General features: G+C 48.5%; 1 protein-coding gene and 1 long non-coding RNA gene across 4 annotated transcripts in view; one reads left to right on the top strand and one right to left on the bottom strand.

The window, feature by feature from the left end:
• KIRREL3 (kirre like nephrin family adhesion molecule 3) overlaps nucleotides 1-21,855 on the bottom strand; it is a 604,223-nt gene that overhangs the window by 280,934 nt on the left and 301,434 nt on the right. The gene's annotated exons all lie outside the window — the stretch shown is intronic.
• LOC147342228 (uncharacterized) lies at nucleotides 1,425-21,568 on the top strand. Its single transcript, XR_015157575.1, has 3 exons — nucleotides 1,425-1,627; nucleotides 2,330-2,530; nucleotides 21,438-21,568. It is a non-coding gene; the product is annotated as an uncharacterized LOC147342228 (long non-coding RNA).

Raw genomic sequence — 21,855 nt, 5'->3', positions numbered from 1 at the left:
AGGTCCTTGGAAAGATTCCCCTTGGGATGCAGCTGCCATGCTGTGGGAAGCCCATATCCCAGGGAGAGACCCCTGGAGGACTGAGACCCGACTCCGAGAGCATGCGCCGAGCTCCCAGTCAACAGCCAGCATCCACTGCCAGCCACATGAGTGAGTCACTGTGCTTTCCAGCCCGGTTGAGCCTTCGGAGGATGGTAGCAGCCCCGGGTGATAACAGACAGAGCAGATGAACCACTGGATTGAAACCAGCCAAGCCACAGAACCATGAAAGACTTGGTGGCTTTTGTTTTAAGCTACCCGGTTGTGAAGTGGCCTGGTACACAGAAAGAGAGTACTAAATGGATTGATTTATTCATTTTAATAACCAAGTAGTCATGCATTGATTTGCTATAATTTTACAAAACTAGTATCTTATTAAAAGACATTTATGTTATATCTGGACCTCCCTGGTAGCTTAGTGAGTAAAGGATCCTCCTTCAATGAAGGAGATATTGGAGACACAGGTTTGATCCCTGGGTCAGGAAGATCCCCTGGAGGAGGGCAGGGCAACCCACTCCAGTATTCTGGCCTGGAGAATCCCATGGACAGAGGAGCCTGCGGGAGCTAAAGTCCATGGGGTTGCAAGGAATCAGACATGACTGAAGTGACTGAGCACTCATGCACGCATGTTATGTCTGATTCCTTGCAGGGGTAGCGCAATAGACATGTATATTTGTGCACATGTATAGATAAATATCTCTAGGTTAAATTCTTAGAAATAAAATTCTTATTTAACGACATGTGAATTTAAAATTTTGACAGATACTGTCAAGTTATCCTCCAAAGGTGCCCCACCACATTTTTCCCTCCCACCAAAAGTATATGATTGTGCCTGATTCCCTATATCCTTGCCCACAAGGGCATGGCGATGTAATCAAACTTTTCATCTCTTCTTGTCTGATAGATTAAAAAAATATCAACCGTGTTTTAGTTTGCTTTTCTTCAGCGATGATTGAAGTGGTTTGCCTTTTGATATGCTTATTAGCTATTTTTTCTTTTGCACCTAATGTCCTTTATTCATTTTTCTACTGGCTCATAAGAGCTTTTCACTTTATTGAATTCTAACAACTCTTTTCCTCGCTGAATTGCAAGAACTCTCAGTTGACAAACGAAAGAAATTAGCCCTTTGTCGTTTGTGTTACAAATCCTTTTTCATAGATTTCTTTTTAGCCTCCCACTTCGTGTATACCAATATATACAAGACACATTTTCTTTCTCTCTTGTTTTCTTGTTCTGGTTTTTCTTTTTCATTTCTTTTTTTTTTTTTAAATCCCGGTGGAATTTGTTTTGGTATAAGGAATGTGGAAGGCATTCTGTTTACATATTTTCTTCCCAAATGTCTAGTCAATTGCCCAACAGTATTTATTGAAGTGAATCCTGCTCCCATTGCTCTGGAACACCCCTTTATCACAAACTAACCCACATAATGTGCTTGGCTCTATCTCTGTACTATTTTTTTTTTGCTGTTGCTTTTTCGTTTGTTTGTTTGGTCATGCCACGTAGCATGTGGGATCTTAGTTCCCCGAGCAGGGATCAGACCCATGTCTCCTGCAGTGCGAGCATGGAGATTTAACTACTAGACTGCCAGGTAAGTCCTATTTCTGTACTATTTTGTTCCCTTGCTCTATTCATCACCAGCACCTGAAGTCCGCATCTCAGCTGTGCCAGTGGGTACTTCCTGTGGATGGCAGGGATGGTATTTAGTTCTTAGAGCCAGGGTCTGGGGCTCTGAGCCCTGTTACCAGCCCCAGGGATAATACCTCCATTTCATCCCAGTCTAATCCATTCTCTTCTTCTATAGACTCTGCTGCACTTCCTTAGGAAGTCTCCCTCCATGGATCGTTCCTCCCTAGTAGAAAAACTGCTTTTAGTAATTGCTCTGAAGCTCTTTTTCTTGGCCACCTTGATTATCTTTTCTTGCTTTCTTGGGAACCCTTATACCCTTCTTCCTGCCTCCCCTAGGAAATTAGTTCTTCTTGTGGATGTCCAGGCTCATTCATTCCCTTGCCTGTTCACTCACCTGCCGTGTTAAATGGGGCAGCCTGGCTGAGTAAGTGGCCAGCAGACCACGAGATTGATGGACTTCTCGTAGGTGTCCCTGACTAAGGTGATCATTCCCACAGGTCCTAGGGGCGTCCATGTACCATTTGATGATCAAGAAATAAACCGTGTCCCTCTTCCATCTGCTTTTCACATGTGAAAGAAATCCCTGATCCAGGGAGTCAGAACATATTCATGCTGCCTGAAACCTTATCAGCCTGTGCTGCTGCTTTTTTTTTCTCCCTGGCAGTTTACAATGTTGTATCGCCATGAAAGTAGGCAAAATGACTCTGTGAAGTCAAGCATCTGAGAAGGCCTGAAAGTCTGAAATAAAAATATTGGAATAGCAATGTCCTCCTCACCCAGGACAGTTAGCCAGAGAAGCACTTCTGCTCAGAAATTTTATTTGCTCTCCTCTTGGAAAATGGGAAAGAAGATCTGTAATCCAGTGGTGAGTACCCTATTTTCTTTTTAAAGGGGATGACTGGAGGGGAGGACAGGAACTAGAGTCCTTTATCTCAGGTCTCAAATCCTGACCCCGGGGTGCTCAGAACCAGGAGTCATCATCATCCTTCGACTTAATTCACGAGCTGAGGTTCCCACTTGGGCTTCCTGTGATTGGGAAGGTGGGCAGTTCAATGTCCAGAAGAGGCTCCCGGCAAATGAAGGGTCAAAGCAATCTGAGCTCACATTCCTTGGCACATTCTCCCCAGTTTCTCCAGTAGAGTCCTCATCTCCGCTTCTGCATGACCTCCACAGAGCTCACACCCCACTCCTCCATTCTCCAGCTCCCCTTTCTGTCGAATGCACCGTTGTTAGCCAGGTCTAAGACCATGGGATCAACTTTCATCTCTCCCTTTCTATTTCATTGTTCCCACCTCATATCCACACTGTCCCTAAATTCAGTGCTTCCTTCTCCAGGTGTCTTGTGACAGTCTCTTCTTCTCTAACCCATTGTTCCTGCCCCCATCCATCGAACCCCACAGTTTCTGCCCCACCCCAGGACAGCCTGTGCCACTGGGGCAGATGCATGTGCCACAGTACTGTCTGCAGTGTGCTCCTCCCAGTCAAGAGGGAGGCGATGGTATGTGAGTGTCTGCACTGCATTGGGCACTGCTCCAGCCCGGGACACTTCATTTAAGACTGTCAATAACCTTATGTAGTGTGTTTCACTATATGTTGTTGTTGTGTTCCTAGCTCAGTTGTGTCTGACTCTTGGTGACCCCATGGATTGTAGCCCACCAGACTCCCGTCCATGGAATTATCCAGGCAAGAATACTGGTGTGAGTAGCCATTTCCTTCTCCAGGGGATTTTCCCGACTCAGGGATCAAACCTGTGTCTCCTGCATGGCAGGCAGATATCCCTAAGGAAAAGGATCAAGAAATTCTTAGAGCAATTCAAAGTTCTTTTCCTGGTATTCAAACCACCCGCCCCCCATAATATGGCTCTTATTTGACTACTTGGCCTTATCACAAAGTCTATCCTAAGGAGAAAAATGTTCCAGTCAAGGTCTCTTGGAGGAGTGGGGAATGGCAGGCCCTTTGGTGGAAAGTGCAGTCAAATATGGAGAAGGCAATGGCACCCCACTCCAGTGTTCTTGCCTGGAGAATCCCAGGGATGGGGGAGCCTGGTGGGTTGCCGTCCAACGAGTTGCACAGAGTCGGACACGACTGATGTGACTTAGCAGCAGCAGCAGCAGTCAAATAGGAAAGACAGAACTCACACCTATCTGGCTAAAGTCCAGACAAGCAGCTGCTAATGTGTGGTTGTGATGGTGGTGGGGAGCTGTTCTTGGCTGAACTGTGTGCCCCCAAGTAAATGTGCTGAAGTCCCAACCCTCAGGAATGTGACCAGGGATAGGGTCTTAAAGAGGTAATTAAGTTAAGATGAGCTCATTAGGGAGGGCTCTGATCCAGCATGACTGGGGTCCTGAGAAGAAGAGGACACAGATACACTTAAGGGACGGCCATGTGAGGACACAGGGAGAAGATGGCCATCTTCAAGTCAAAGAGAAAGGCTTAGAAGAAACCAAATCTGCTGACACTCTGATCTTGAACTTGTATCCTCTAGAACTCTGAGAATATAAACTTCTCTCGTTTAAGTCCCCCAGTTTGTGGAGCTTTGTTATGGCAACCATAGCAGACTAATACAGGAGACTAAGCAGGTATTGGGCTTCCTAGGTGGCTCAGCAGTCAAGAACCCGCCTGCCAATGCAGGAGACTCAGGTTTGATTCCTGGATCGACCGGGAAGATCCCCCGGAGAAGGAAATGGCAACACACTCCAATATTCTTGCCTGGGAAATTCCATGGACAGAGGAGCCTGGAGGGCTATAGTCCGTGGGGTCACAAAGAATCAGACACGACTTAGTGATTAAACAACAAAGCAGGTACTGGCTGGAGAAGTGGGGGACAAGGTGGGGCTACGGGGCACCAGGGCACATACTGATAACAAGAGCTCCCTCTACTGAGCGTCTTCTATGCACCGAGCATCACACCGCCATGCGAGCATCTCACCTTCCTTATCTCTAATCCACAGAAACCCCTGCGAGGTAGTTCCTGTCACAGTCATTGCAGAGATATGGGATCCAGAGCTGAGAATAAGAGTAAGGGTCCCACGAGACACGGAAGATGAGCCTCAGCTTTTGGGTCTGAGCCCCAGTCTCCTCTCTGTGAAGCCTGTGCTCACACTTCTGTGTCATGCATGTCAATCAGCACAGGGGCTGGCATCAGTCTGCCCTGGACTGTCTACCTGACCACCAGATGGGTTTTAGGAGTGGCTTTTAGGTGCGTTGTCTAGAGGGGCCTGTTTACTGAGCTCACAGAGCCAGAAACAGAAGACTTCAGAGCCGAGGGGATGAGGATCAGCCCAGTGTCCCTTCCATTGACCCACCAGCCCTTCCTATTTACTCTCAGCCTGGTCCCGGAAGTACTCGAATGGGAAGCCAGCTTCAGCTCCCAAGATGGCTCAATCTCATTCAAGTAACCCTCCAGGGCCTCCGGCATTCCTAATAAGCCAAGAAGGCGGTCCTTAGAGCTCCAGCAAACGTGTGTGCAGACGAGAGCCTGGGGGGATATTTCTCTAAGTGTCGCTCTGCATGAATGACCATCACTCTCCAAGTCTCCCAGGGAGGTGCCCCTCCTCTACCCTCAGACGCAGGCCTCCCCCATCCCTCTGTGGACCTGGAGTCCCTGGTGCCCTGAGGGGAAGCAAATTAGTCTCACTTATAATTAAGTGTCTCAAATCAAGGTTTGGTTTAGTTTAATAAGAAAAGTGATTCCAAGTCAAACAGATCACAGTTGATTATTACAAATAGAATTACTAAAGGGCAACCACAGCCACCACCATGAAAGCTGATTTCGGAGCTGCCAAAGCTCAATAAAGGCCATTTTAATAATGAATGAGACGTTAATTAATGCATGGCAACAGTCTCATCCTGATCAATGTCTTCACAGGGAGAGGGGTGTCATGGGGCTGGGGGCTGAGGGGAAGGCACATCTCAGAGAAGCGGCAAAGGGAGCCCAGGGTGCCAGGTGCCCCCTCCCTGGGCAAAGGGAGTCGCAGCTGCCTCTACTCAGCTCATCATGGGGAGAAACTGGCCAAGTTCACCTTCCCTCAGGAAAAATCTGTGGTCTCCACTAATCAAATTAATTTAACCGATCGTCGAACATTCTTGGCATTCAGGTTTTGAACGCTAACCTCGGGAGACCGTGACACATTTTTAGATTCTTAGAGAAAAGACTCGGCTCCATCCTTTCATGGACCAAGTTAGTGCAAAACAAGGAACTCCATCCTGCCTGGTGCGTGAGCAAGTAACCACCTGAGTTTCAGGAGAATTATTTTTTAAAAACATTTATTTATTTAAATTGGAGGATAAGTACTTTACAATATTGAGATTTTTTTTTGCCATATATCAACATGAATTGGCCACAGGTATACATATGTCCCCCCACCCCGCCCCATGCTGAACCCCCACCCATCTCCCTCCCCACCTCATCCCTCTAGGTTGTCCCAGAGCACCAGCTTTGGGTGCCCTGCTTCAAGCACGGAACTTGCACTGGTCATCTATCTTACATATGATAATTGGCACTAGTGGTAAAGAACCGGCTTGGCAATACAGGACATGCAAGAGACACGGGCTTGATCTCTGGGTCAGGAAGAACCCCTGGAAAAGGGAATGGCAACCCACTCCAGTATTCTTGCCTGGAGAATCCCATGGGCAGAGGAGCCTGCTGGGCTACAGTCCAAGAGGTTGCAGAGTTAGACACGACTGAAACGGCTTAGCATATGCACGTGTGCACACACACACACACACAATGCATATGTTTCAGTGCTATTATCTCAAACCACCCCACCCTCTCCTTCTCCCACTGAGTCCAAAAGTCACTTCTTTACATATGTGTCTTCAGGAGAAGTCTTGATACGGCTAATTAAACCAACGGTTCCCTCACAGTGGAACTGGTATCCTGTTAGTTGTGGGAAAACAAAATGCAAAGCTTTGGTCTCACAGAAATGTGACTGAGCAGGCATGGGCTCAGAGATCTGCTTTAGTCAGGTGGGGATTTCTAGCACAGTCCTCACTGCCTGATGATGCTTTGCAGGCAAAGGCCAGGGCTCAGCTGAGTCACAGAGCCACCCGCCGACCCGCACGGGCAGAAGCACTTCATTATCAAAAGCAGTAACATCCCTAAGAACATGATATCCCAGACGCACGAACAAGCTAGCACTCCACTGAAAGTGCCCCCTTAGGAGTCCCGGAAGCCCACTCTCCAGGGGCACGGCTGACTGTTCCTCAGTACAGTGGTACCTGGGCTTCAGTCGTCGCCAGCCAGGCCCCTCTCCCACTGGTCCTCTTTGGACACAAATGATGCCAGGAAAGGGAAGGCAAAGCGGCGAGCTGCGGTGTTCCCAGTCGCCCACAGTTTCTTTCTGAGTCCCTGGTGAGTCAGAGTTTGTTTGAATGTGAATCATCTGCTATCATAAAAGTGACGGTACAGCTGGCTGCCGGGAGCCCCGAGGAGGAGGAGGAAATGTGTGCTGTGAAGCAGAGGGGAGTGTGTGTGTGCGTGTGTGCACACAGAGGGCGGGGCTGTCCTCACTTATCAAAGAGATTCCTAAGGGGTCTTTCTGAGTGAGGCAGGGGGTGGGAGGACACTCAGAGGCCACTCTGAATGGATGAGGGCCAGGACCTCTTCATGCCAGAGGGCCAGTCTGCCACCTGCCTCATCGCTGCAGCGCCTGGATTTCGGTCCACTCAGCAGTCCCCTCTGCCTCCTAGGGACGTGGAAGGAAAAGGTAAACTGGAGGCCTGTGGTTACTCCCTTATTCTCCTGGTGACAGCACCTCTCCCGTAGGAGTCGGGATGCAGGTGAGGTCTCCAGCATGATGCCCTGTGCCCTGGACCTCAGGATCAAGGACTTCTGCCAGTCACTGGGTGGGGCCTGTGGTAGGCGGGAGAGGACAGGAGGTCTGTGAGTTTGGGACTCACAGAGGTTGGTGACAACCAAAAAGCTGCCAGTAGAGAAAAGAAGCAGGTGGAGATAGTGCGACTTTGACGCCACGACCCGCTTTTATCCATCCTTGTTTCTCCTACAAAGTAACAGGAAGTTCAGAGATCACTCAAGAGCCCCCTTCCAGTTGCCTACAAAGAAGCTATAATTTATGTATTCCAAGGGTTTGGGTCATTCACCAGATACTTCCTTAGAGCCTCCTAAGCTCTGGTGTGGTGCTAGGTGCTAGGTGGTGGGTGCTATATGCTGGGTGCTAGGTGGTGAGTGCTGGGTAGTAGGTAGTAGGTATTAGGTGCTGGGTGCTAGGTGCTGAGTGCTGTGCTTAGTTCCTGATCTCAGAATGCTCATAGTCTGATAAGGATGACATGAGGTAAATGGTCAGCTGTAACACGGTGTAAGAAACATGAAATCGGGTAAGCATGGGGGCTGAGGAGGCTCATAGTGCTGGAACCTACATGAGATGGGGGCTGCCGTGGGGCGTGAGGACAAATGTCCTGTGAGGGCCTCTCAGGGAAGTGCCTGGACTGATGGGAAAGGCAGAGGGGAGAGAGGGCATCCATGCAGGGGAGCCAGCCCCTGCAAGGGGCTGGAGCTCTTCTTTCTCAGGAAGTCAGGGACTTCCTGGCTGAGGCTGGTAGCTGAGTGAGGGCTGGCTGGTTCTCACAAAGGCACAAGGGAGCCATGGATGCTTTTAAGCGGAGGAGGGACATGCCCAGAAGGGTCAGCCAGGAGGCTGTTGCAGGGCCTAGGTGAGGCCTGGCTCAGGGCTGTGCTGGTGGAAGAAACGAGGATGGAAGATTTCAGATGTGTTAGGAGGCAGACTTAACAGGCCTTGGTAACTGATGGCAACTTACGGACATTAAACAACTAATTACACAATTAATTATGCAATTTCTACTGTGATAAGAAATTCTGAAGGAGCGCAGAGGGTGTGAGGGCCTAATAAAGAGAGGATCTGCTCTGGCTGGGGGCGTGGAGAAGGTTTCCTTGAGGAAGTGATGTTGACGTCTTATAGGCTGAGGAGGAAACACCAAGGTGAGGTGATTGGCAGGGGGCAGGGAGTTATCGCCCCAGAGGTAACCCTCAACAAACGATGGGTGGGTTTCGTAAGGACAAATATCCTAGTGGCCTCGCTTCTCAGTGGGAGAAGGCCACACCCAGAGCCGCCCGTGGGCCTGGGTGCAGTGAGCGCACTCTTCCTTGGCTCCCTGCCTTCCACCCGTGTTTCCTGGGATCACCCCCCAACCCCAAATGAACCACGTGCATGTGAATCTTTGTCTCAGAATCTGCTTCGAGGGTGATCCAAATAAGACAGTGGATCTCCCCTAGTTGCCCCAAGAGGGAGCGGGGCATATTTACTACATCCCACTATGGAGAAGGAGGTCTACTTCTGGAGAGCTAGCGGTTTCCTTTGCAGGACTTTTTTTTCCCCTGGAGGCCTTGAGCCACAGGGTGCAGGATAAGACTTAACACATGTATTTTAAATTCTCAACTCACACACGACCTTTCTATGCGACGGCATGGTTGGGGATGCTATCACTGGGTCTTCTGTGCGAGTCGCCCGTCTCTCCACCCCAGGAACAATGCCTGGACAACTGATATCTCTGTTTTGCCATCTGATCATTTTGTTTCCTTCCTCCTTAAAGAAAACTGTTAAGAGACAGAATCACTTGAGGAAAGCAGTCTTGGCCTACTTACCCCTTCCATCTGTCTAGCGTGGGAAGGAAACACAACCATTCTGGGCCTTCCAGCTTCCTTCCCAAAGATTTTCGTGCCCACTTGGCCTGTTTGAGCCAGTTGGTGGCTTCCACTCAGCATGCACCAGCCCCATTTCCCAGGGGCCCCCAAATTAAAAAGCAAGTTTTAAGAACAAGCTCTCCTTTCCTGGGGATTGTTGACAGCTAGAGACCCCATGGGTTCATCAGTGTGATACTGAAGAGAGAAATGATCAGGGCAAATGGCTCCAAATGGAGATGAAAAAGCCTTTGCCGTGACAGGCAAGAGCTATCGCAGGCTGCTGGAGCAAACGCAGCTGGGGAATATAAAGGGGAACATGGGCCATTTTGCAAATCAAAAACAAGAGGCAAAGGACAGCTAACACGTGTGATGATACAGAAGACAGAAGCAAGGCGAGATAAGGGGGGAGAGGGCAGGCCAGCAGAGGAGGAGGGAAAGGGGAGCACGGAGCCTGCCAGCATCAGAAAGCATTCAAAAGAGCGACCGGAAGACGGAGCATGCGCAGACGTCACCAAGGATGAAGGCGGCGGAGGGACCCGGGTTCCTGAGTGAAGAGTGTGGCAAGGCGCCCGGTGCCCTTCTGAAGAATACAAGACATCCATGGTGCTATTGAATAGCAGAAGATGGCTCCTCTTGGACTTAACACAGGATGCCATTTATCTTTGGAGAGCACCCTCGGTGTGCCCCGGTGTCACTTCTTAGATGCTGTGGCAAGAGGTTTGGGCATGAAAAGGGCGGAGGATGAGATGCAGAAAAAAGGAAAGCCCAGGGAGGTGAGGGGAAATGTGGGAGGTGATGGGAAGGAAGAAAGGAGGTGGAGAGAGAGAGAGGAAGAAAGGAGAGGGGAGGGGAACCGAGCGGAGGGAGCCAGGGAAAAGACCAAAGAGGACAGGATGGGCGTTTGAGAGAGGAGGGCAGAGTGGAGGGAGATGCAGAGCGTTTGGAAATCTTAAGCTAAGAGTAAAGCAGCTAACATCAGTGAAGGGCCTGCTAGCAGCCACATACTGGGCTGGCTGTCATGTCGTTATCTTGCTTAATCCTTACACCAACACCACATTGGTGCTGTCACACCTATTTTTTTTTTTTTGGCTGCCCCATGTGGCTTGTGGCATGCCAGTTTCCCCACCAGGGACTGAACCTAGGCCACGGCAGTGAAAGCCCAGGATCCTAACCTTTAGGCTACCAGGGAGCTGTCACACTCATTTTAATATAAGTTGAGGAGAAGGAGGGCTCTGAGAATTTAAGTAACTTTGTCCCAAATCACAACACTGAGGAAGAGGGGAGGCTGCGATCTTAACTCAAGGATGAAGGAAGTTCAAGATGCTCCAAGATCGGCCCCACTTCAGGGGAACAGGCACACGCCTGCCTTTATGGACTACTGGGCTCCCATCAAAGGTACCAATTTATCACAGAAACTTCCTATACAGTAGGACCCCAACATACAAATGAGTTCTGCTCCGAGAGCTCATTTGTAAGTTCAATTTGATCAATAGTCCAACAAACTTAGCCTAGGTACCCTACTAACACAGTTATACAGTAAACTTAGCCTAGGTACCCTACTAACACAGTTATACAGTACCATACTGTAGTAGGTTTATAATAGCTTTCACACAAATTATACACAAAAAACAAAAACAAAAAATAAAGAAAACATTTTTAATTTTACAGTACAGGACCTTGAAAAGTACAGTTGTATTGTACAACAGCTGGCATACAGGGGCTGGCATCCAGTGAACAGGCAAAAAGCGTTACTGACTGGAGGACGAGAGAAGATGGGAGATGGTAGAGCTGAAGGATCGTCAGCAATAGGAGACAGAGGGCAAGCTGCAATTTCACTCACACCTGATGTTGATGGAACACCTGTTCCTAACTTTGAAAATTTGCAATTTGAAGGTTCCTATGTAAAGGACTGTCCTATAGATGTAAAAACTTAGGCCTCCAACCACCAGGGGGCGCTATCTCCACAGCAGAAAGAGTTACCACACTCCTCTAAGAACTAGCTATGCCAGGCAAAGGCGTTATATTCTAGCTTGAGTTTGTGGGGGATTTGTTATCAGTTGATTTTCACTCTATCCTGGATCCCATCTAAATGGCATCTACCTGTTATTCTCAATTGGTATCTGTTTGTTCCCCCTTCTCAGATTGTGTCCATGGACTTCCTTGTTGCTCTGGTTAGCTGTCTGTCCCTTGAAAGATGACTCGAGTCTCTTGCCTCCTGTTGGCTTGTGGCCGGGCAGAGACCCTGATGCATGTAGCTGCGTGGTACATTTTTGATAAATGAGTGAGCCAATGAGAGGATGCAGACACGCTTGAGCAGGAGAGGATCTCAATGAAGCATTTAATCCTACAAGCCCCCTACAGATGGGAATCTCAGAGGTCACTTTTAAGCAAAGAGCCCCAGAGAGGGAGCTATTTGCGCTTTCCAACAACCTTCTTGTTGGGCTTTACCTTCAAGACTGCCTTCTTGGGACTTCCCCAGTGGTCCAGTGGTTAAAACTTTGCTTTCCAATGCAGGGGGTGCAGGTTCGATCCCTGGTTGGGGAACTAAGATCCCACATGCCTCACGACCAAAAAACCAGATATAAAACTGAAGTAGTATTATAACAAATTCAATAAAGACTTAAAAAAAATGGTCCCCATTAAAAAAAAAAGTTTAATAGAAAATAAGAGATGCCTTCTTGGGGTTTAGCTGTTTAATCCACTGCTGTCTTCTTTGGGGAGTGGTGTTGGGAGCTAAGAGAAGAGTTATTTATCTTGTTTGTCCTGGTAATGATAATAATAAAGACTCCTTTCCACGTCTGCCATGATGTTTGATGACGTTTAAGAACAGTTTATAAGCTAACGCTCTCTGAAAGTGGCTACTGTCTGCGGGGTTCCACTCCCCTTGACCATCTGCAAATTCTCTAATGGGGGCTCCAGAGACTGCAAACCAGCAGTAAGAGAATGTTCTAGCATTGGCTGCTGCTGTTGCTGCTAAATTGCTTCAGTCGTGTCCGACTCTGTGCGACCCCATAGACGGCAGCCCATCAGGCTCCACCGTCCCTGGGATTCTCCAGGGAAGAACACTGGAGCGGGTTGCCATTTCCTTCTCCAATGCATGAAAGTGAGAAGTGAAAGTGAAGTCGCTCAGTCGTGTCCGACTCTTAGCGACCCCATGGACTGGAGCCTACCAGGCTCCTTGGCTACCCCTCAACCAAACCTCTGATGGTTCTTGAAAGTGATCCTTTCAACTCCCCTCAGGCAGGAAGACCCTGATGCTTGGAAAGATTGAGGACAGGAGGAGAAGGGGTGACAGAGGAGGAGATAGTTGGATGGCATCATCAATTCATTGGACATGAGTTTGAGAAAACTCTGGGAGATGGTGAAGCGCAGGGAAGCCTGATGTGCTGCCATCCTTGAGGTTGTATAGAGTCGGACACGACTGAGTGACTGAACGACAGGCAGGTGTTGGGACAAATCACAGTACCCCATGTCTTTTCCTCTACAACCCCCTCTCCCCATCTCTGTCCCCAGGTTCCCTACCCACCCCAGCCTCGTGGTCTCTGTCTTTCCTGGTGACTTCAGGGTCATTGCCAGACTAAGAAATCCCTTTCCATCAGTGCTGTTCTTCATTTTGAACCACAAAATAAGACACTTTATTGCAATTACAAATAGCAAAGCTATTTTCTGCTGGGCCTCAGCATCCAAACTTAATAGCATGCTGTAATGCCACCCTGTGCTGATGTGTGGCGTATTTAATATCCATCTTTCTTAGAAATAACAGTGTTCAGAAATTAGAAGGGACTTCAGCAGTGAAATAATTAATGTGGATAACCGTCATAAACGCCGCAAATGGAACAAATACAGATGGTTGGGAGCCCTGATTGCTAATATGCTAACCTGTTTTGACAGAACTTTAAATTTTTTCCTCGGGAGGTTTGGGGATGGAAGTTAAAATGTCCCTTTCCTCATGACAAGAGCCCAGTCTTTCTGGGTCAGGGATTCATGGACCTCCTAGTCAGGCAAAGGAGCATCTCAGAGCTTTGGCTAAGAGGAGGGCTTGCACCCTGGGCCTGGGTCTCTCTCTCTTTCCCACCCAGGCTGTCAGGAGGGGGACTTCTGTCTCCTGAAACTGTACCTCCAGCTTCTGTCTCAGGCTCAGGCAGGCGGGGGCCGTCCTGGAGAAGCAGCCAGGCGTCTCCCTCCCCTGCCATGTGGCTCCTGGGGAGGGTAGGAGCCCCCTGGCTGGGCTCCACTCAGTGGGAAGTAGCTCTTTGAAGATTCTGGCTACAGCAGGTGCAGGTTACAGAGCCCAGCTCCACGAGACTGCACAGAAATGAAAAACCGTCATAGGAGAATGACTCACCAAACACACAGGCAGAAATCTGCTGAGACAGATACACAAAGCGGGTGTTTGAGAGAATGACAGCCCCTGGCTGTTCCTGCTTTCAGCCCTGCCGACCTCAAAGCAGCAGTGGAAGCAGAAGGACCATCCCCGTGTCTCATGAGGAGTCAGAGGTCCCAGGGAAACCCTGAAGGACAAGCTGGGGGAGGGAGGGGAGAAGGAACCAGCCTTTGCCCAGCCCTTACTATGGGGCATGCGCCGCCCTCTGCACTTATTCTTTTTTGTGTGTGTGTTGGGGTTTAGCCGGCTAACGTGGGCAATGTTGTGATAATCTCAGGTGAACAGTGAAGGGACTCAAGTCATACATATACATGTATGACTTGTATATGTCATGTATACATGTATATGTCTTGTATATGCATGTATACATTCTCCTCTAAACTCCCCTCCCATCCAGGCTGCCACATAACGTTGAGCAGAGTTCCCTGGGCTCTGTAGTAAGTCCTTGTTGGTTATCCATTTTAAATATTGCAGAGCGTACCTGTCCATCCCAAACTCCCTAACTATCCCTTCCCTCCATCCTTACTCCTGGCAACCGTAAGTTCGTTCTCTAAGTCTGTAAATCTTTTTCTGTTTCTGTACGTATTTTTAAAATCTATTTACCTTTCACAGCGGTCATTTGAGTGGGCATGGTCAGCTAATATTTAAGACATGGAAACAGAGTTAGACAGTAAGTGATTTGCCAAGTTCACTGGGGCCCCCACAGAGCTTCCTGGGTTCTGGGTAGCCCCCCGTTGGCCAGGCACCCCAGTGGTGCCGTACTACAGGGGCTTCACGGAGTCCCTATCCCCCTGAGGCCAAACCCCAGCCCCTCCCTCCTACTCAAGGAAACTGATCCAAACATCTGTACCCTTTCTCTCCGGGGCCATCATTTCCCCGTTCTCTGTAATCATCTCCTTACAAAGATGCTGTGGTATCTCTGAGGTTTAAAAAATGGACAAACCTCCTTTGACTCTGGTCCCCTCCAGCCACAGATCCTCCTCTGTGTTCTCTCTTGCATAACAGAAGAGCCGGATCCACCATCTCCAATTCCCCTTCACCCAATCTCTCTTGAACCCACTCAGATTTTGCCCCTAGCTCTCTGTACCGCGCCCCCTCCCCCCACCCCCTGCCCCAAAGTCACTGTCAAATCCCTCAGTCAACTCCTATGGTTGATCAGCTCTTCCTGTTTGAACACTTTCCATTCTTCCTCTTTGGGAGAACAAGCTCTTAGGTCACAACTGTTCCTTCTCCATCTCTTCGTTGGTCCTTCCACATTATTCCAGATGTTGAAGGACCTTAGGGCTTTTCTGGCTGTCTATACTCACTCCTGCTATTGCTGCTAAGTCACTTTAGTCCTGACCGACTCTTTGTGACCCTATGGACTGTAGCCCGCCAGGCTCCTCTGTCCATGGGATTCTCCAGGCAAGAATACTGGAGTGGGTTGCCATGCCCTCCTCCAGCAGATCTTCCTGACCCAGGGATCGAACCCCCATCTCTTACGTCTCGTGCATTGGCAGGTGGGTTCTTTACCATCATCACTCCTAAGTTAACTTATTTAGTCCTGTGGTTTCCAATACTACCTACATGTTGAAGATTATCTCCTTGCCTGACATCTCTCTTTGCATGTCTTATGAACGTCTCAAATGTAATTCGGGACTTCCCTCATGGTCCAGTGGTTAAGAATCTACCTTCCAAGGCAGGGGACACAGGTTTGATCCCTGGTCAGGGAACTAAGATCCCACATGCTGTGGGGCAATTACTGAGCTCGAGAGTCACAACTAGAGAAGCTTGAGATGCAATGAAAGATCCTGCATGCCTGCCACAACTAAGACCCGATGCAGCCACATAAATAAATATATTAAAAAAGGTAATCCATCCAAAGTGTTAGTCGCTCAATCACGTCTGACTCTTTGCAAACCCATGGGATGTAGCCTGCCAGGCTCCTCTGTCCATGGAATTCTCAAGGCAAGAATACTGGAGTGGGGTAGCCATTTCCTTCTCCAGGGGATCTTCCTAACCCAGGAATCAAACCTGGGTCTCCTGCATGACAGGAGGATTCTTTACCATCTGAGCCACCAGGGAAGCCCTGATCCACATCCTGTCCACAGTCCCCAACCTAATCCCCTCAATATCATCCCCTGCTCAGAAAACGGCAAACTTAGTCTTCCTCTTGCTCAGGCTACGGCATCAGAAGTCGTCCCCCTCTTTCTCCGACACTCCATATTCAAATCAATCTTTTATCTAGAAAATTGACCACTTCTCACCATCTCTGCAGCTGCTTCCTTGGTCCCAGGCAGCATCGTCCTGGGCCAGCTCCTAGGAGGTGGCTCCTTCTCTCCTTGCCCCTCAGGTGTTCTCCCAGCACAGGGTGGAAACATGATCCTCACACAGTGTGACTCAGATCCTGGTGCTCCTCTGTCCAAACTCTTCAGTGGCTCAGGGTCGGGATCTGGCCCTTCACCCTTCCCATCTCAGCTCCTACTCATCTCCTTCCTCCCTCTGCTTCAGCAGCACTGACTGTTTGCTATTTCTCAGGCATGCTAAGCAGGCTCCCTTCTCCAGATCTCAGACCTTACTTTTTTTTTTCTGCCTGCTATCTCTTTTGCTGCTGCTGCTGTTAAGTTGCTTCAGTCGTGTCCGACTCTGTGTGACCCCATAGATGGCAGCCCACCAGGCTCCGCCGTCCCTGGGATTCTCCAGGCAAGAACACTGGAGTGGGTTGCCATTTCCTTCTCCAATGCATGGAAGTGAAAAGTGAAAGCGAAGTCGCTCAGTCGTGTCCAACTCTTTGCGACCCCATGGACTGCAGCCTACCAGGCTCCTCCGTCCATGGGATTTTCCAGGCAAGAGTACTGGAGTGGGGTGCCATTATCTCTTTTACTCCGTCTTATTTTTCTTCATTGAATTTCTCATCACCGGATATATATATATTTATTCTATTCTCAGTAGAATGCGAAGTCTTGGGGGCAGGGAGTCTATTTTTTCCACTCCTGTGTCCCCAGTGCTCAGAATAGGGCGTGCCCAGACATTCAGTAGGCGCCCAATAAATATTTGCTGAGGGGATGGATTTAGACCCAGGGTGACCCTGGAGTCTGCCTCCAGTACTCCCGCCCTGTTCCACACGGCTGCTCGCAAGCAGACAGGGGCGTGTAGCACAGTTGGCAGGGGGTGGGCTTTGCTCGAGGGCTATATCTGCCTGGCACCCTGGTGATACTGAGTTCTAAATGCCTCGGCCCTGTACCATCTTTGGAAATAGTCTTTTTTCCCCCAAGGAGTGCTTGCTCCTTTTAAAGGAACATGCTGTTTAGAAGCCAAGGTGGGAATGCTACGAGTATGTCATTACTTCCAGCCTTCTCAGTGTAAACACTCTACCTTTTTCATTTTTATATTTGCTCACTTCCATGACAGAGAGAAAATTGACACCAGGTAGGAGAAGGGGCGGTGGTGGGATGAATTAGGAGACTGGGATCGACATATATACACTACTGTGTGGAAAATAGACAACTAATGAGAACCTACTGTATAGCTTAGGGAACTCTATTCAATGCTCTCTGGTGACCTAAATGGGAAGGAAATCCAAGAAACAGGGGATATGTGTATATGCAGAGCTGACTCACTCTGCTGTACAGCAGAAACTAACACACATTGTAAAGCAACTATACTCCCCCAATTTTTTTTTTTAAAGAAAAAAGAAATGCTTGCCTTGACCCCAAATCCCTCCAAGAAGGTGTCACCATAGTAGTTAAAAATGAGACCCCAAGGAAATACGCTAGATTGCTGGATGATGTAAAGAAATAAAAACATTAGATGGGGAGAAAAGTGTGACAAACTGAAAATTATTTTCCATTTAGATCCACAGGGTTTCAATTAGAGTTCACGCCCATGTTCCGTCTAGGTGAAGACGTGTATCATGAACAGAGATGCTTTGGGGAGGGACTGGGGAGTTGTTCATAACTGTGTCAGGACTGTCCGGGGCAAACCAGGTGAGACCACCCTAATTGGGGAGGGAGGGGCTGGCCTGTGGCATGGGGATGATGCTAGAGGAATAGGGGAGAAGAAGATGCCTGGGGAAAAATGGGAGGAGACAGAGAGGGGACCAGGAGGGGAAGAGGAGCCAGGAGAGGCAGAGAAATGTGGGCATCCGGTCTGACATGTTAAGAGGGCAGGGGCTGGAAGAGTCTGGGAGGAAGGTCTATCTCACATGCCCAAGAGAAGAAAGAAACTAGGATTCCTATGGAAGGAGCTAACTGGGCATCAGCTGAGCTGGTCAGGGTGGGGACCGTGAAATGAGAACAATTTTGCCTTGGAGTCAACTGACTCCCTTTGGTTGCAACTGAGTGAGAAGCCTCACAGAGACTCAGAAAGAAAGTCAGGTCCTGACTTAATCTCACCCACTGGCCCTCATGAACTGGACTGGGGGTGTCACGGACTGGCCCTGCCCCCCTGTCCTCCTAGCACCTCCCTTAAACGGTTCTGGGGAGTAAGCAAGGCAGCGAGGCATCCAGCATGGCTCAGAACAGGGGCCTCCCCAGCATCTTCTCTAGGGAGCCTGCTCCTCAAGAAGGAGAAGAGGGGACCAATCACTGAGGCTCGCCCTGCTGGGCTTGCAGTGAGGAGCTGGGGGACGGGCTGAAGGGCCTGGCAGGGCGGCCCATGAGCTGAATCAGGACAGTGGTGGGGTGCTTTGGGGGAATGAGAGCAGCTTCACGACTGGGCAGGGCCATCGGGGCCCCCAGCCCTGTCCTGGCCTCAGTTAAAAAGGACTCCCAGTTAAAAAGCTTGTTTGTGCTTCTGAACCATTTTTGTCTGCTCAGATCAGAAGAGAGGGATTTACAGAAAAATCCTTCCCTAGAAAGAAAATTAGGACTCCCTCATATGGCATCTCTCTCCAATCTATCAAATCTGTTTGCCTGCAAACATCCCAGGCATCACCTCCTCACTGCCACTTGAACCTGGAGGTCTGCATTTGCTGCTCCCTCTGTTGAAAGGCTCTTCTGATCTCTGGTTATGCGTTCTTTCTGACTTTCTGCCAGGAAGTCTCATCCACTTTCTTACAGGCTATATTCTCTGACCCCCCACCTACTAAAACTTCACCCCCTTCCTCCAACATTTCTTTCACTTACTTTAACCTTCCTGACTTATATCTTCTTTCGAGCACGTCTGACTAACATACTGCATCAGGGCTTGGCAAATGATGGCCCATGGACCACATCCAGTCCACTCCTGTTTCCATAAATACAGTTTTATTGGAGCACAGTTGAACCTCTTCATTTATGTGCTGCTTTTGTGCTGTAACAGTGGACTTGAGTACTTGTGACAGAGACCATATGGTCCGAAGACTAAACTCTTGATTAACTAACCCTTCCCAGGAAGTTTGCTGAACTCCTGCTCTAGTTAATTTATATTATTCATTTTCTGTCTTCATGACTAGAGGTTGAGCTCTATAAGGGCAAGAAATTTTGTCTATCTTCTAAATTATCACATTCCTCTTGACCTAGAATAGCATGATAATTATCCAGTAAATACTGACTTAGTGAACGCTGTTGAAAATTCTGCCCCTTGGCAAGGTCCAGCTCCAAGACCCCCTCTTCATGAAGCATTTCTTATTTTCTAGCCAGAAATATGTTCCTTCTTGTTTGCTTCATGGTGCTTTAGTTTTACCTTGAAGCATAGTGATTTCTGCACAAATTTCATTTCTCTCACGAGGTGGTAAGCTCCAGGGGTCACCTCCATGGCGAAACCATCCTTTGTCTCCCAAGACAGAATCCACCATCTGCCTCTCTGTTCCTCTTAAAACATCTATGGCTGCCCATGGAAACGGCATTGCAATGTCTGGCACAGACAAGGCTCCTGCACTCCTGTCTCAAGACTAAGACCCCCGTGGGCAGGGACTGGGGGCTTGTCATCTCTGCCCCGGCATCTAACACCCGGCCTGTGCGGAGGCAGTCAGCGAACACAGCTGGGCTTCCCCACTGAAACCCTGGTAGCCTTCCTACTCATCAGGGCTCTGTGTCTGCGGAATGAAACGGGAAGAAAAGGGAACAGGGCAGAACCAGAGAACACCGAATTCATGGGGGTGGGGCCGTGCAGAGGGAGCCAGAAGCAGTCAGGCCAGGAAGCGAGGGGCCCCGCTGTGTCCAGCACACTCTGCGATAAAGAAGCATCAATTTTTTCAAACCAATTCTCCCTTGGATTCCTGACTCCCATGCTCTGTGGGATCAATAAATAATTGGGGCTGAGAGTGCCTAGCACCTTTTGCTAGTCCTTAAGCAAGGACCCTTCTCCATGCTTTAAAAATAAACACCCTTGGGACTTCACTGGTGGCCCAGTGCTTAGGACTCTATGCTTCTAATGCCTGGAGCCTGGGTTCAATCCCTGGTCAGGGAACTAAGATGTTGCAAGCTGCAGGTGTGGCAAACAAACAAACAAAAAACCAACAGAGACTTCCCTGGTCGTCCAGTGGCTAAGACTCCGTGCTCCCAGTGCAGGGGCTCTGGGTTTGATCCTTGGTCAGAGAACTAGATCCCATGTGCTGCAACTCAGACCCGGTGCAGCCAAATAAATAAATAAAACAAATATAAAACAAAACAAAAAAGGTAAAAAAAAAAAAAACCTTAAAAACAATGTTCATTGCAGCACTGTTTATAATAGCCAGGACATGGAAGCAACCTAGATGCCCATCAGCAGATGAATGGATAAGAAAGCAGTGGTACATATACACAATGGAGTATTACTCAGCCATTAAAAAGAATACATTTGAATCAGTTCTAATGAGATGGATGAAACTGGAACCTATTATACAGAGTGAAGTAAGCCAGAAAGAAAAACACCAATACAGTATACTAACGCATATATATGGAATTTAGAAAGATGGTAACAATAACCCTGTGTATGAGACAGCAAAAGAGACACCGATGTATAGATCAGTCTTATGGACTCTGTGGGAGAGGGAGAGGGTGGGGAGATTTGGGAGAATAGCATTGAAACATGTATAATATCATGTATGAAACGAGTCGCCAGTCCAGGTTCGATGACGGTACTGGATGCTTGGGGCTGGTGCACTGGGACGACCCAGAGGGAGGGTATGGGGAGGGAGGAGGGAGGAGGGTTCAGGATGGGAAACGTGGGTATACCTGTGGCGGATTCATTTTGATATTTGGCAAAACTAATACAATATTGTAAAGTTTAAAAATAAAATAAAATTTAAAAAAAAAGAATGTTAAAAACAAAAACAAAATAAAGGCCCTAGTAGAGCAACGAAAATAAACAGTATTTTCTACTGTTTTAAACTGTGAGCTTTTTGAGAACAGTGACTATTATGTGTTTATACTCTTAGCATTTAGGCCAGTGCCTGATTACAGAGATGTTCAATTAATTTTTGTTGAATTACATAAATGACCTGATATGATATGAAAAAGGAAGGGAGGAGAGAAAGAAGGAAGAAAGGGATGAGCACAAATACCTGCTGGACTCGGAACTCAGGAAACAACCTCCCAAACCAACAAAGCACTGAGATACTTTGAGAGAAGGTGAACACCAGCACAGTTATCTCCCTGCCCGGGGTTCCTGGGAATTTTCTTTTATGCATGAACACAGTTGCAGGAAACTAGACTCTGATCTGATTTGTTTCACAAGGCTTTCTGATTATAAAAGGAGGCATGGAGAGGTGTGGGCAGGCTCCATGGGAAAATGAATTGCTAGGGCTGCCCGTTTTGAGCCTCTGTGTCCTGCCTGACTGTTTCTCAGACCCAAACCTCCTGCAGAGGACAGAGAGGAGCCCACACCCTCCCGCCACTGACCACGTGGGTGACCGGAGAGACAGGTGGGGAGAAGAACCTGACCCCCGTCTCACACCGCAAAGGTAGGTTTCATCTGCCCTGGCCAGGGGAAAATAAGTTCCCGTGTAAGATTTCTCATATTAAAAAGCAGAGACATCACTTTGCTGACAAAGGTCTGCACAGTCAAAGCTATAGTTTTTCCAGTGGTCAGGTATGAATGTGAGAGTTGGACCATAAAGAAGGCTGAGCACTGAAGAATTGATGCTTTCGAATTGTGGTGTTGGAGAAGACTCTTAAGAATCCTTCGGACAGCACAGAGATCAGACCAGTCAATCCTAAAGGAAATCAACCCTGAATATTCACTGGAAGGACTGATGGCTGAAGTT

This window comes from Bos grunniens, chromosome 29, assembly GCF_055505025.1.
Source record: "Bos grunniens cultivar Pamir isolate PY7600 chromosome 29, Bosgru_T2T1.0, whole genome shotgun sequence".
Classification (NCBI taxonomy): Eukaryota; Metazoa; Chordata; class Mammalia; order Artiodactyla; family Bovidae; genus Bos; species Bos grunniens.
The sequence above is the reverse complement of the archived record's forward strand: the minus strand, read 5'-3'. Positions and strand labels throughout refer to the sequence as shown.